Source organism: Carcharodon carcharias, chromosome 1 (assembly GCF_017639515.1).
Source record: "Carcharodon carcharias isolate sCarCar2 chromosome 1, sCarCar2.pri, whole genome shotgun sequence".
Classification (NCBI taxonomy): Eukaryota; Metazoa; Chordata; class Chondrichthyes; order Lamniformes; family Lamnidae; genus Carcharodon; species Carcharodon carcharias.
Genome location: NC_054467.1, coordinates 17500396 through 17516775, shown reverse-complemented (window position 1 = coordinate 17516775; position 16380 = coordinate 17500396).

Genomic DNA, 16380 nt, shown 5'->3' with positions numbered 1-16380 from the left:
TATGGAAGGATCTGTGAGAAGGAGAGACACAGTAAAGATGGACCACACGGGTTGCAAAAAGGAAATGACCACTGAGTTTTTGAAGACAATTTATTGTCATTTTTCTATGTTGCCCCTTTGTCTCTGAGTGGCTCAAAATAACAGGGAATCTATCTCGTGTCAACAGATCCAGCTTTTCTGGCATGAATTTGAGAGTATAGACATGTGTTTGGAAGGCTCGAATGTAATGCTAGAATTGAGCTTCACGTACTGTGTTGTTTGAGCTGAGCTTCTCCAGAGGATGCTCTGTGTGGAAAGTTAAAGAAAGATTTCCCTGCTAAGCAGCCATTCTAAGCCATCACAGGTAGCCAGCATCCTGGAAGAGTGAGCCCCATCAGGGGGAGGGGACAGAGTGACGAGGGGTGGGGGAGAGGTTGGGAAGTGTTGGCCAAGGGGGAGAGAGAGGGTGCCCTGCAAACAAGAAATTACAAATGCTCCTTCCATCACTGATGTAAGGAGCCCGCAGCTCACATTGGAAGTCTTTCCCTGGTGCCCCAGATCTGTTTCATGGTTTGCAGTGTGTCCCTCTTCCTGCATTTGGAAGACCAGTAGACCTGGTTTCACTTAGGATACTTTCTCACTGGTGCTGTACCAGGCTGGAGAATTCAGCACTAAGCTTACCAAGTGACTTTCATTTGAAGGTACAATTTTTGAGTTGCTTCTTGTGTGCTCATCAAAGTGAAGGATGAATGTGGTGTAGATTTGGTACATTTCTCGTATTGATTTTTGTTTTTTGTATTAAACCTAATATTTTCCTTATTTGCCAAATGTAAATAGCAGATGCTATGAATTATTTGAAGTTAGGTCATTCCGACCAGTTATGCATTATTGTATTCAGATTTCCAGCATCCGCAGTATTTTGCTTTTATCTTATGCATCATTGTACCCTTGCTGCCAATCTTTACCAGTTGCAACTTGGGAACCTATACTAGGGTTGGTGGACAGAGATTACTAGCTATGTTAACTAAGGCACTGGGGAGACCGCCTCCCAGAGGGATCAGATAGTCCCAGCCAATACAAAGCAGGAGTCAGCTCATCGACTCACTGGGGAGAATCTTCAGCTCAGCAGGAGGGGGCGGGACCCACTCGCCAAGGCATAAAATTACGCAGGGTGATGTCGGGTGTGCGTCCCAATGCCACCGCGCGTCATTTAGATCTTCAGTTCAGCGGGCGTGCCCCAGAGTCGGCTGTGCACCCGCCGAACCATCAAAGACCCTATTAAGGCCATTTATCTAACAATTAAAATAATTAATGGAGCTCCCCGTCCAACCTTAAGGTTGGCGGGCAGGCGAAGAGCCCAGGCGGCCTTCACATTTTTCATCGAGCCTCATCCAGAGGCAGGATGAGGTTTCATGAGTGATTTTAAACCTCAAAAATTTTTATTGAAATTAATGCACATGCCCCAGCTCATGTGACAGCTTCACATGAGGGGACATTTCGTAAAAAACATTTCAACACTTTATTGAACTTAAAACTAATCTCCCTGAAGCACCTCTCCTCGGAGATTTCTGCGCTCTTTCGCGTGCATGCGCAGAAGAGTGCACTCCCGACTCAGGGAACTCCCCCCGCCTGCACAGGGAGTGCTCAGCGTTTCCCTGTGCACATCACCCTGGGCGGGCCTTAATTGGCCGACCCATGTAAAATTGCAGCGCAGACACGATCAGGGGTGCCAATCAGGTCCGCGTCTGCCCATGCCCGCTCTCGCACAACCCACACACACACCCACCCCCCCCCACCCCCCACCGACAGGGAAAATTCTACCCACAGCTTCTCTTCCTCTCCCCATCTTATTTTTAAAGATATACCCTATGGCTAAATACGTGAACCATCTGTCTCCTTCATTTTCTAAAGCTAATCTTCATACAAGTGAAAAGAAAGCTTCTGTGTGTACAGATGGCTGCCAATATTGGAATGGCAGTTCCGTATGAAGAAGGAATTTAACATGGCTACAGATTAGACATGTAGCTAGGCTAAAATACTGGTAAGAGGGGCGGGTGTGCCACCAAGGGGTATTTTGGATGATGATGACAGTGAGGAAGTGGAGAGTGACTGATGGCAGTATATACACAAAGTTCCTCCATACAGAATGAAAGTAAAGGGCATAAGTGCTAGAGAGTGGAACAATATTTCAATCAAACATCTTTCCCCTCTCTCCCCTTGCAATCAACCACCCCATCTGCAACCACCCTTTCCTCTCTAGAGTCCTTCATTATGTTGTTGCCCAAATTGCTGCCTATCTTTCTCGCAATTCCAAGTTTGAATCCCTTCAATCAAGTTTCGTTGCACCACAAAACTTATCAGCACTTAACAAAGTTACAAATGGTATTCAAATGATATTCTTTGTGCCTGTGACCATGGTAAATTATCCTTCCCCATCCATCTCGACTTGTCTTCAGCTTTCGACACAGCTGACCACACCATTCTCATCCAACATCTCTCCTCCGTCATTAGGTTGGGTAGAACTGCCCTAGCTTTGTTCCATTCTTATCAATCTAATCATAGCCAGAGAATCACCTGAAATGGCTTCACTTCATACTACTGCACCATTACCTTTCTAGTCAGCTAAAGATCTATCCTTGGCCTCCTCCTTCTTGCCATTTGTATGCTACCCCTCAGCAATACCATTTGAAAGCTGATAACATTCAGCTCTATTTCAGAAGCATCTTTGTCAATCCCTCCACGTCTTTGATTTGTCGTACTGCTTGTCCGACATCCAATATTGGATGAATGGAAATTTCTTCCAACTAAATATTGGGAAGGTTGAAGCCATTTTGGTCCCCACCATTCTTGGAAACTGTCTAAAGCTGAGGAAGGCCATTCACTGCCTTAACATTGTGTTTGACTTCAATTTGAGCTTCTGATCCTTTACCAAAACTGCCTATACTTCCATGGCAGTGCCCAACTCCAACTCTGTTCATCTACTGCTGAAACTCTCATTCATGCATTTGTTATTTCTGGACTTGGCTATTCCAATGCCATTTTGACTGGCCTCCCACCTTCCACCTTACAAAAACTTGTGCTCATTCAAAAAACTGCTGCCCATAATCCTAACTTGCTACAAACCTCATTCACCCATTGCCCAAGTGTTTTGCTGACCTTCACTGGCTCCGAGTCTGACAATGTTTCAATTCTAAGATCCTCATCTTAGTTCATGGCTTTGTCCCTTGCTATCTCCTCCAACCCTACAAGTATTCAGGATCCCTGCACTTCTCCAATTCTAGCCTCTTGCACATCTCTGATTTTAATTTCTCTACCATTGGCAGCAAGGCTTTCAGCTGCCTTGGCCCTAAGTTCTAAAATTTCTACTCTAAGCCTTTTCACCTCTCTACCTCTTTCTGCTGCTTTAAGATGCTTCTTAAAACATACCTCTCTGATCAACTTTCGGTCATCTGCCCTGATATCTCTACCTGTGTCCTGGTGTCAAAAATGTTTTTACTGATACAGTAAACTTTGTGTTTTCCGGCACTCTACCAACCAGAATTCTCTACTAGCCAGGATTTCTGATGTTTTCCCTGATATAAGTAATCACTTTACCAACCATAAGCAACTACAAAGTTAGCCAGAACCTGTGCCTGTATTCTGTATTAGTTTATACTTTATGTTTTAATGTACTGTTGAAGATTATAGGTAAAAAAAATACTGTTCTTTACTTCTTGAATATATCATATTAGTTCATGCTACAGGTATTGTGCTGTATTCCACTGGTAAATGAAACTCTCCATTAACCAGTATTTTTGATAAACGGGCACTGGCCATTCCCCACACATGTTGGATAATAAAGATTCTACTACTTTGCTTTTGTTAAACGCCTTGGGACATCTTGCTACGTTATATGTGCTATGTAAATGTAAGTAGTTGTTGTTGCTAATCTTGCCAGTCAAATATTTCCAGGTTAAGTGCTGAATGATCAGATCCTAAATAAATCTCCTTGGTAAATTTTAGTTTCTGCTGTGCTCCATGCTAGAAGCATAACCGAGTGAAGCCATCAACGCTCTGCCCCAGTCAGGATCAGCTTTTTGAGCCAAGGTACCATAAACTGGGTTGGGCTTGTTCAGGCTTGCTTTCCATAAAACCTTTGCAGATGGCAGAGAGCTGAGACTTTCTCAATCTATTAGATCATTTTGATGCGGTTGATGTGGCAGGCACCATGTGGCATTGGAGATGGTGAAAGTGCGGTCTTCTGATTACATTATTACTATGCTGCTAAATCACTCAACTGCAGAGTTAATGGGTACAAGTGGAGGGCAATTAGCAACTGCCTATTGAATGCAGCACATAATGATGACTGATCTCAGCGGGTTGTGAAGGATGAATACACATATCAGTTTTAAACGTCAGAGTTCCTCTCCTTTAGCGCACTCGCATTATTCAGTCTTCATGCTGTAAAAGTCACTCTTTCATCCATAAATATCCAGTGTATTTCTAAGGAATTTTACCCTGTTCTCTGTTCTTTGGAATTGGTCGCTTCTCTCATTCAGCCATGAATACCTCAAATGTGACGGTTGCTAAGAAACATTTCCCAGGAGACTGCTTTTCATACTTTTGAAAGGAAGCACACATGTCAAAGGAGTCCTTATTCTACCAGGCAGACTTTCTAAACAATTTCATACATGAGTCGACGTGTCCAACTTACCACTTGATAACTTTCGGAAAGCTGGGAAGCAGAACTAATGCCAAAGAAAAATGAAACATTGCCCACTTAAAATTGAGGAGGATTTGAAAGGCAAAATACCGAATTAGTCAAAGGCGAGAAGTAAATGAGCTAAATGTTAATTTGTCATTTTATTTTCCTGGAAGAGGATGAAAATGGTTCAAACTTGTTGGATGTTGTGAACGGAAAATTTGTATTTTGCTTTGAATCAAGGAGCTGAAGAACTGCAGCTTTTACAGTACACTCCCATCCTAACGCCATCGGTAGCATGGCAAATTGGCCCGGAACCTGAGTAAGTCATGTTTTGGCAAAATGCCAAGGCTTCTGGGGTGGGCCTGTAGGGGTGCTGCCTCCACCTGCCCCAATTAAGGTCTTCGACGCAAGAGGTGCGAGGGCCAGGAAGCAGGGCTTGGAGTTAGGGTGGGGCTGAGGCCTGCGCTCACAGTGAGAGAGATTCCCATTCCTCAGTTACTGGAGGGACTTGAGTATCATTGGTAATGGAGTGCCCAGTGATGCCAGGCTGCTGATTGACAGATATAAAAATAAAAAAACTGCGGATGCTGGAAATCCAAAACAAAAACAGAATTACCTGGAAAAAAACTCAGCAGGTCAGGCAGCATCGGCGGAGAAGAACAAAGTTGACGTTTCGAGTCCTCATGACCCTTCAACAGAACTGAGTAAAAAAAGGAGAGGGGTGAAATATAAGCTGGTTTAAGGTGGGATTGACAGACATTGGTCCCACCTAGAAAAGGCTGGGACCGCAATACGGGCACCCTCTTGAAAAATATTATTTTTTCACTTTGTTAATTAAATACGTCCCGCTTGTAAAAGGGACTACGTGGCAGCAGTTAACGGTTCCCCCTGATGGCAGAGCTCGAGCCAACCCCTTCCCCAGCTGACCACTCCTCCACCATAGCATGAGGCCATTTTGATGGCTAGTGACTGCCTGAGTTGCTTGATCACCAAAAACAACCATGAAAATATAGGGGCCTCCCTCTGGTCCCACAAACTTGTTGGGACCAGCGCTGGAAGAATTGGGAAATGTGAACCAGGATGCATCCCCCCTGCTGTTGTTTCTCAGCCCCATCGTCTTTGTGCTTAGTGCAAGTTGGCATCTCCCATCAGCACAACCTCAGAAGAGCACTCCTTGGTCCCTTTTACTTTACGCTGCAGTCATGCAAAGATGTTCAGAGTTAAGTGCTCAGTTAGGGGTAGTTTTGAGCTATGACCCACGCACATACACACACATGTGCACACACACACACACACACATTAAGGCCTGGATTTTCATCCTCAAATTGGGTAGCAAGCATCAGGAAAATTCCTGGCTCTGCCCGCCTGCCTTGGGAGAAAGTGCCCACAAAGGCGGGATCTTCATTGCTGGGGGCCGGGTGTGGGCTAGAACTGGGCCAGCCAACCCGAACGAGGTTGGAGGCAGCCACAGCGGCTGCTGGGTGGAGAGGCAGGCTGTTTAAAAGGCCCACCTCGGTGCCATGGGTGAAAACAAAACACAACGGCCCTCCAGCCCTTACACCCCCTTCACTCTCCAAACAATCCCTGTACACCAGCCATGCAACCTCATGTCCCCCACCCACTGCCTATGAGTCTCATGGCCCCATGCCAAGCTCTGCCCTTCCACCCACTCCCTATGTCCCTTCAGTGCCCTATGCCAAGTTCTGCCCTTCCACCAAATCCCTAAGGCCCTTTATGCCCCCTTGCCAACCTTTACCCTTCTGTCAATACCCAGTTGCCACTCATGTCCCCCTATGCCAAACTCTGCCCTTCCACCAACACCCAATGGTCACTCATACCCCTATGCCAAGCTCTGCCCTTCCAGCCACACCCTACATCCACTCATGCCAAGCTCAGTCCTTCCACCCACACCCTATGTCCACTCATGCCCCCATGCCAAGCTCTGCCCTTCCACCCACACCCTATGTCCACTCATGTCCCCATGCCAAGCTTTTCAAAACAGAAGGAAACTGTGATTTTCTGGCCCCACCACCTGCAGGCACCATCGTGGGCAGGTGAGAAAATTTGGAGAGCTGTTGACTTTTAACAGCTCTCCAAATTTTCCTGTCCTACCTGCAACAATGTCCTCTGGTGGCAGGGCTGGAAAACACTGCCCAGTGCCTTTTAATTCTTTATTGATCAGTGTTGAAAATTCTCTTTTAACTTATATAAACTCATAGAGAATGGCTCTGGACTTTAACAAGTTCTTCCTCTCTGGTAACTACTCAGGTTGGATCCAAATGCAGGGGTTTAGATTCAGTTGGGATCACTGCCCAGCTGTTGTTAAAACAGAACAGAGCATTCTTGCACAAAAAAACTGATTTTCCAGTTAAAATTCACTGTTCTTCCAGTAATGCTTAACTGTGATAATATAGTTTTATTCAAAGGTAATGTTGCTTTTATAGTTTTAAGAAATGTTGACAATCATTTGTTGAAGGCTGTGAACTATCCCCTTTATCCTTAAAAAGCATGTTTCAGTTTATAGACTAATAGCACTTTATGCTTCTTGTAGCAGGCAAAACAAAAAGATAGTGCAGCTCAACTCTCACTGGACAACCCTTAATGTTCGAACTCATATTTAAAAAGTTACAGAGAGACCAAATAGAGAGGGGTCAGGTTCATTAATGGCTTCATGAGAAACTGAAAGCAGGCAGATACAACCTGAGGTTCTGAGCTTGGGCAATGTAACTGAGATGTAATAGGAGTATGAGCAGATGAGAAAGACAGGTCCAACAGATTGAAGTCAGCGTAACTAATAATTATTAACATCCTGTGTGCATTAGAGTACAGTGACTGATGGTGGAAATGCATTAACTGTGACTCAGGTACATGTACTGAAAACAAATTGTGCCATCGTAATTTTAAACACCTCTATCAAATTATCTCTCTATTTTTAAAGTACTGATGTACATTAGAAAAGAAAACCAAAGGAAATATGGCATTTAACTTCAAGGAAAGGAAATCTCAAAGAGTACAGGTTGATGGCTAAAGGAGCATAAACAATTGAACATGAGCAAATAATCTTGTGTGATATGATGTTGCCTATGTCATTAGGCAGGGGATGGAATTTAGTCAGTGGTGTGCACCAGATGAATAATGCAAATGTGAGCATGGCTTAAGGATTTTGTTTTAATGCCCTTTGAGTATCAGGGATTTCTTACAGAGTGCTTTTCCCACAGGAAGTTGTTTTGATGCAGTAAGTGCATGGGAAGGTAGACTGTAAATAGTTTGCAGAAGTGGTGGGCTTTATAGGCAAATGGCCTTTTTCTCAGCCCACTCTTATATCCTGGAAACCAATTAGTTACAAATAGATGGATCCTAATAAGTCTAGAAGTTGTGTAAACATAAACCACGGATAGAGGTAATGACCTTGGCCAGCATTTGACACTCGTGCTATGGCTAGGATAGAACTTAAAACCCTTCAGCATAAGATGTCTCATCCTAGATGACAAGGGGGCAGTTTTGCATATTGTCTCATATTATAACATGGAGGATTGCACAATAGTCCAGTAGAATGCAGAGAAATCAAGCAGTCAGTTCTGCTGAACTCCTGCAATGTCTTGAGTCCTGAAATATGTATTTTGTAAGTACATTGCTTCCAGGTTTTCACTATGTAAACATTTGGATTTCACCACCATTTAAATGTTTCCAAACATTTTTAAAATGAACTCAAATGAACTGAGGCATTCGGGGACAAGTAACAAAAAATATACAGAATGGCTCATGTCAATGCTCTGTGCCACAATTTAAAAACGATCCCTGAAACAATTCCAAATTGGATCTGTTGTTTTGCTGGAAAGGGCAGGTGAACATTTAATGAGAAAGGATTTTTTATGTAAACCAAAAGAGGCACTGAGGAAGTCAGAAGTCAAAAAATTGAAGGTCACTTAACTTTGGCTACAGTTCACCTGATCCACACATTGTGAATAACCAAGGCTGGATGTATCTCACTGTGCCCGTTATAAGTAAAAAAAACATGTTGAAGGGGTTTATTCTGATTTAAAATAAGGGAAATCTCTTTGATCTTCCTGAAGGAAGCTGACTGTAGACCATGAGCTATAAAGTTGAATTTGGACAAGGCAAGATAAAGGGAGAAAGCTTTATCCTGTTGATTGTGAAGTTAAATTTTCCTTTCAGGTAAGGTTGGGGCTTCTGTTTGGTCGATAATTTTGCTTTGTTTGAATGGACCAATGACACAGAGATTTACAGATCAGAAGACTCTAGCTCTTTCCTGAAATAATTCAAGACTAACCCACAAAGCTGTGGTCTTTCTTGCTAACATTGCATCTTCATACTTCAAATACTTACCCAGTTTCCTCTTAAAAGATGCAATGATCTTTGATTCAACGATCTTTGATTCAACGACGCCCACGTGGCAAAGCTCCAACAACCCTACTGTATAGGAGTTCCCCTAACCGCTCTTCTCACTCACTTAGCGACAGATCTGAATTGATAACCCTTTATTGCCAGCTCTACAAGTGGTCAAAGTGATCTATCTCTATTCACCTATCCTTCATCAATAAAAAAAACTCTTTTCAAATCTCCTCTTAGCCTTCTCCTAGTAAATCTCTCATATAACTATGTAATTTGAAAAGGGAGAATGCCATATTTTTGAAGTACATCCAGATGTTTTATTAAAATTAAAGCCTTGCTTTCACTGGACTTGTACAGCCCATGTCAAAAATGCTGATAGAAGCCTGGAAGATGCAGTTTCTCTCCCTCTCTTTTTATTTCACTATTTTACAACCCTTTCATTTTCCCACCAGGTTTCCTTTCTCCTCCCAGATCTTTAGCCCCCTTCCTGTTCTGCCACTTGACATATTCCCCACAGGGTCATTGTCTTCTGGCATGGCCTTCATGCCCAGGCTCTCTCTAAATGGCTACTGAGATTCTGAAGCTTTTCAGATACAGCTTCAGTCTTTGCCTCAATGATTCAATAGTCTCCCTCTTGTTTTCCCTCCAACCCAGCTGGTCATAGCCTCACCCTCTCTCTCCATCCAGCTCAACATTAGGTTCCTTCCCCTTCAGGTGTGAAACAGCAGCATTTGAACAAGCATGCCCTAATTTGGATTCTGGGTAGGTTTTGGATGGATGGGTGGTGAGGTTATCAGAAAGAGGGGGAGAGAGAGGATCAAGAGTGGGAGAGGAGGGTGCAGTGGGAGAGTGGAAAGCGGGAGGGGAGAGAGAAAGAGGTAAGAAAAATAAAAGAAAGACTTGTATTTATATAGTACTTTTCACAACCACTGGATGTCTCATAGCACTCCACAGCCAATGGAATACTTTTGAGGTGTAATCAATGCTGTGATGAATGAAACACAGCAGCCATTCTGTACACAGTGAGCTCCTACAAACTGGAGTGTGATAATGACCAGATAATCTATTTTTGTGATGCTAATTGAGTGATAAATATTGACCAGGATATCAGGGATAACCCACTGCTCTTCTTCGAAATAGTGCCATGGTATCTGAATAAGCAGATGGGGCCTTGATTTAATGTTTTATCCAAATGACAGCACCTTTGACAATGCAACACTCCCTCAGTACTGCACTGAAGTGTCAGCCTGGACTTTTGTGCTCAAGCCCTGGAGTGGGACTTGAACCTGGAACCTAGTGACTTAAAGGTGAACCAACTGAGCCAAGACTGATAAGAAGGGTGGAGAAGGGGCTGAGAGGGGAGAAAGTGAGACAGAAGGGGGAGAGAGAGATGGGGAGGAGGGTGTGAGGGGGCATGAGAGAGATGGAGAAAGGTGAGGGAGGGAGAGAGGATAGCCGGAAGAGGAAATTAGGAGAGAGAGGGGTGATGGGATAGATGCAATTAAACCATGTCTACTAATAAAGAGCCACATATAAAAGCTGCCAAGTTTTCCAGTTTTTTGTTTTCTACTTGAAGTATAACACATCCACAATTTTTTCCAAGGCTTTCCACATCATTTACACTGACGTGGCAGTGGTTGGGAAGAGGTGGGTTTACATTATGTTGGCTTAATGGGATGAATGACATCCTAGAAGCCAAAGGAAACTGAGAACCTTTCCTGTGCTTACTCCATGAGGAAACCAGGAAACAGCCTAAATTTCACTGGGGATTTGGGCAAATTTTTGAGTCATTTATAGAGTGTGATTGTAATTTGTGTCAGATGATAGGTCATGGGTGGAAGATTTGCAGCAATTACCTAAGCTCTCAGCTTCTGCCAGGCATGTAGACTCCCAGAATAGATGAATTATACAATCTGTGCATGATTTTCATCTACCTTCATTTTTAACTTATTACAGGTCAAAATTTAAGGACAGATTGGAATCTGGATGCTTGTCAACAAATCTCATTTCAATTCATGATGACCACGCCTATAATTGCTGAACATGGCTGAGCAGGGTTGAGAGGTGATGAAAGGAAAATGCTCAATCAGTGGAGATCCAAAGATGGTCCAGATCATATCACTGGTTGAATTCAAGAGCTGAAGTGAAAGTGTCGGGAGTCAGTGTGGTGATTATGTGAATCAAAATAAAGGGGAGTGGTCACCTTCATCAGGAGGAATGTTGAAAAGCTTTAAGTTTACAGGAAATTGCAAAATGGAAGAATTTGGTCTCAAAATTCCAACTTAGGGATATGAATGGCTAAGTAACAAAAGGCCAAGGCCCATCTAATTCCCCTTCTACCATTCTGCTAGTCACATGATACAATGATAATGGGGTTTTTGACTAATCAGAGCAATCAATCTCTATCAATGAGTCTACAATAGACCAAGACCTGAGACGAAGAAAATCCCCAGTGGTGGAAAGCTTTGGGAACCATCGTCCTGCCAAACTTGCTACATTTACCACATGAGACGTCTCCAGTTGCTCACATACAGTATCCCAAAAGGTTATATTCTGAAAATTCTCATAAAATGATCTTTAAAACGACCAACATTGCTTCCTATGAATTCCTGAATGATGATAAAATTGAACCAGGGCTTCAGTTTATTCATGGAGTGGCTCCCATAGGTAAAGCAAATGTGATTCCCATATACTCTCCAAGAGTGCTAACAGCTAGATCCAGTGTTGTAATTGCAGCTCAGCAGGGAGTGGGTCTGTAAGAGGCACACTGTAGGGACAGCCTTCATCCTGTTATAAATCAAGGAGATGGTTACATCCACTAAGAAGCAGGGAACTCATTACTGCCAATCTCACCATGTTTTATATCCTGCAGACGGCGTCCCAATTAGTGTCAAAAAATCATTTGTGATCAGTGAGAGAACCATTCTAGTCAGAGTTCAGCTGAATATTATTATACTATTTTATCATTTATCGCTTCCTGTTTATTAGGTTCTTTAATCTTTGTGCACATTTATTTTTCTCTTATTTTCCTGTAATCATCGTTTGCTTTCTCTCTATGTTAATCTAATCTGATTGCTTTATTATCTTTATTATTATTTATTAATACTTTCACGGCCTCAGTACATTCGAAAGTACTTCTGAAGCGTAGTCACTGTCGTAATGTAGGGAAATATCGCAGGCAGTTTGTAAACAGCAAGATCCCACAAACAGCAATGAGATAAACAAAGAATCTTTTCTTTTCAGTCACCTTGGTTGAGGGCTAAGTGTTGGCCAGGACACTAGGAGAATTCCTCAACTTTTCTTTGAAGAGTGAAATGGGATATTTTATATGTTAAAAGGGCAGACAGGGCCTCCGTTTAAAGTTTCATGCAAAAGATGGCACCTCTGACTGTGCAGCACACCCTCAACGTTGCACAGAAGTGTCCGCCTAGATCATGTGCTCAAGACTTTGGTGTAGGACTTGGACATAGCAACTTCTGAATCAGGCAAAAGAGCTACCAATGGATCAAAACTGATTCTCTGCATAGGAAGATTGCTCTGTTGAGCAGCTTTATCTTTATATTTCTCCTGTTCCCTGTCTTGTCAACAACAATCTTTCCATAATATAAATGTTTTTACTCTTGTGTTTCTCTCTTTTCCCTTCATTCCAGGTGCTGCCAGCATGTAAAGCATGATGGGACTAACTATAAGGAGGGGACAATCATGTCATTGCTGCTGCATCTGTTTTTGGGTAATAAAATCCATTGCATGGTTTACTCCCTAATTTATCAATACATTCTAATATAAATATTATCAACGAATGCTGAAATTTTGTACCATGAAGTATTATTAATTTTAAGGGATCATCCGCTCCCCTGACGTATTTTCTCATTCTCCTTTGCTTTTTGGTATTCATTGTTCTGAACTACGTTTTTGAGCCAGGAGAGAAAATGCTTGTTTATTTGTTCTTGGGATTTGGGCAGAGCTGCTGAAGCAACTTACCTTGAGGGCAATAAGTGTGAACTTCATAGTTGTGGGACTGGAGTCACTTGTCGGCCTGACTGAGGGAGAGGGGACAGGTTCCATCCCCTGAAGGACATTGATGAAGCAGTCATGTTTCTGTGAAACCTGTCATTTTCCCTACTTTTAGGCCACAAATTACCACAAGTTTATTGCATTCATTTCAGAGCTTGCAACGGCGGGATTTGAACTCACAACCTCCAGTGTTGCCAGCTGAGGACCAGATGGAAAAGAGTCAACACGTCGCACGTTCTCCTGAAACTCCTTCCTCTACGACTGAGTTTAGTTTCAAAGGGCTAACGCTTCTCCTAACATAACAGAGGAATGCAGTTCTGAGGGAGACAATATCGGGTGAGATTTTGTTTGTACCAGCAGGAGCCACGGGTAAAATTGTCCAGATTACCGATCACCCTGAAAGCCAACAGGAATTTACCATTCTGAATTTGACCCTGTTCCACTGAACAAGGGACAAAATTGCTCATCCAAAACCAGCAGGGTCCTTCTTCACATACACATATCAGGATTCAATGACAACATTGCAACCAGGTTCCAATTATAATTGGTGGCCTAAACAGGGAAATCACAAGTAGTGAAGATATCAAGAAGCAGGGCCAGGGCCAGAAGACAACCAAACAGGCAAGCGTTTTCAATTTCCTTGTGGGGCCACGGGACAATTTGCACCGATAACCCTCATCTCTGCCCTCTCTGCATTCTCTAAGGGCATTTATACCATTTCCCTGGGGTTGGGTGGTGCTGGTGTTTCTGCTGATTTTCCACCAATATTACAGCAGGGCCTTGGGAAAACCCCTCAAAAATTAAACCTCGAGCGAGGGTTGTAATTCTCAGTCAGTAATCTGGTAGATTCTGCCCTGCAATGTCACTTGAACTGTGATGTATCCAATCCGTCATATCGTGGAGTTGGAGTAGTTGGAGGCAAATGTGTTTGCATCTTTTTTTTTGTCAGCCAATTAAGGCATAAATACGGAATGGTAAGTAACCAAAGCTGTTTTCTGTAAACACTCGGAGATTTGAAATGTCACATTTTAGACATAGCTGCTGTCGTTTGACTATTCTGCATGGCTTTGCACGGTGGAATTGATGTTTTCCAACACTCAGGAGCCTTCCTTCTGCTTTGATAAAGTTATTTTTTCTTTAAATTTAGAATCGCAGAATCTGACAACTCAAAAGGAGATCATTCATCCCATTGTGCCGGTGCTGGCTGTTTGAACTATCCAAAGTGGCCCAACTCCCTTGCCCTTTCCCCAGAGCCCTGCAATTTCCTCCCATTCGAGCATAGATCCAATTACTGTGCCTTTGAAAAGTTACTATTGAACCTGCTGCCACCACCCTTACAGGCAGTGCATTCTAGGTCACAACAACTTGCTGCATTAAAGAAAATCTCCTCAATTCCTGTCACCAATTATCTTAAAGCTGTGCCCTCTGGTTACTGATCCAGTGGAAACAGTGGGCAGTATTTCATGCTCTCCCCCTGTGGTGAGTTTGGAGGTGGGAAGGGCATTTATTTAGATGGGAGGGTGGCAGGTGGGACCTTCCCACCTCCACCCCAATTAAGTCTGTGGTGGGAAAGCCTATGGACAGTCTTCCCATCCTGTTGCCAACTGATAAGGGGCAATTAATGCTCAACTAAGGGCCTCTTCCTGCCGCCGTTGGTATTAATATAGCAGCGGGCAGGCCCGTCGCCATGTGGGGAACACAGCATGTAAACCTGTTCCCTTTGCTTCTGGTCACTCAGTGGAGCCCCTCGTTCAAAGGCCCGCTAAGAGCCACCCCCTGCTCTTGTCGCTGACCCCCCCATACACCAGCTCCCCTGCAAATCCCATCCCTTGAAAGCCCTCCTGCCATCATGCACCTCTGCCCTGGGTCGTTCCCCAATCCTGGGCTTCCGGTGGGTGTCATTTGGCAGCTACCACCACCTCCCCAGTGGTGCTGCTGAGCAAAAGCTCTCCTCAGGTGGGACTACCCAACCCAGGCTCCTGATCCTGTGGAATGTTCACTGGTGACTTCCCAACTGCCTAATTGGCACATAATATAGGCGAGCCTTCCCAGAGGAGGCAAGGTAGCTGTCCTGTGGATTCTCCAGCCTGCAGCCAAGACCCCAGTCACCTCCATAAAATTACTTCCAGTTTCTCATTGTTTACTCTATCAAAACCCTTCATGATTTTGAACATCTCTCCTTAATCTTCTCTGCTGTCACGAAAGAAATTTTTTTGAACAGCTTCATAAGACAAAGTAATATTAGATTTGAATCTGATGTTCATCTGCTGAAAGAATTATGGAACATCTGGATACATGTTACAGTGCTCGCATCTAGGATTGGAATAGAATGGAGAAGATTAAAATGTAAGTAGAATTTCTTATCGCATGAGCTATTTTCCTGAATAACCACTCCGTTCTCTTGTGTTGACTTCTCTTTCCAGCTTGCGCATGAGCGACAAGTATTTCCTGATGTATACCCTTGTATTGAAATGTGCAGCTGGTTCCAACCATTTGTTTATTGAAAGTTCATATAAATTAGAATGGGTGAGGTGGGGAGGGGGGTGAAAATAGTTTCAGTGGAGTTAACAATCGCTTGGAGGTTGGGGGGTTGGTAGATTCTACAAGTAATGCAGTTTATACTACATCAGATCAACTTAAACCATTTTAAATTTAATATTTTTGCCTTTAATAAATGTTGGAGGATCACTCAAGCTGTTTACACTGTCTTACAAAGCACTGCTTTCTACCCAGCTGCTCTGAGAGAGGTTTTATGACCTTTCAACAAAATGCATAATAAACAGTACAGATATTTTGTAAACCCATCTCAAGTGGCTATGAAAAGTACATCATAATTGTTTCACAGATCTCCATATCTTAACCTATTAAAATGCTCTAACATTTTATGACCAACATTTTTTTAAAAACATATCTCTACAATTAAGAATAAATTTGACTAGCAAACAGAGTTTTCTGAGGTGCCCCAGTCTGAACCTATCTCAATCCTCCAACCCTTTCCCTCAATTATTTTCCGTAACTATCCAATATGGTAGTGGGGATTGCACAATTTGGGATAATTCCGTACGCAACAGCAGTTAGTGCTTGGCAGTGCCATTCCATCTTTTGAGTGCCCTTTTTGCTACTCTTTCCCCTCGGAGCTGTGTTGTGTGGGTCCTGCTTCTAATAAAAACAGAAAGGAAAAGAAAGATCTGCAATTATATAGCATCTTTCAGGATATTTTATAGCCAATGAAGCACTTTGGAAGTGTCATAATGTAAGAAATGTGGCAGCCAATTTGCACTCAGCAAGCTCCCACAGACAGTAATGTGATAATGACCAGACAATCTGTTTTTAGTGATGTTGGTTGAGGG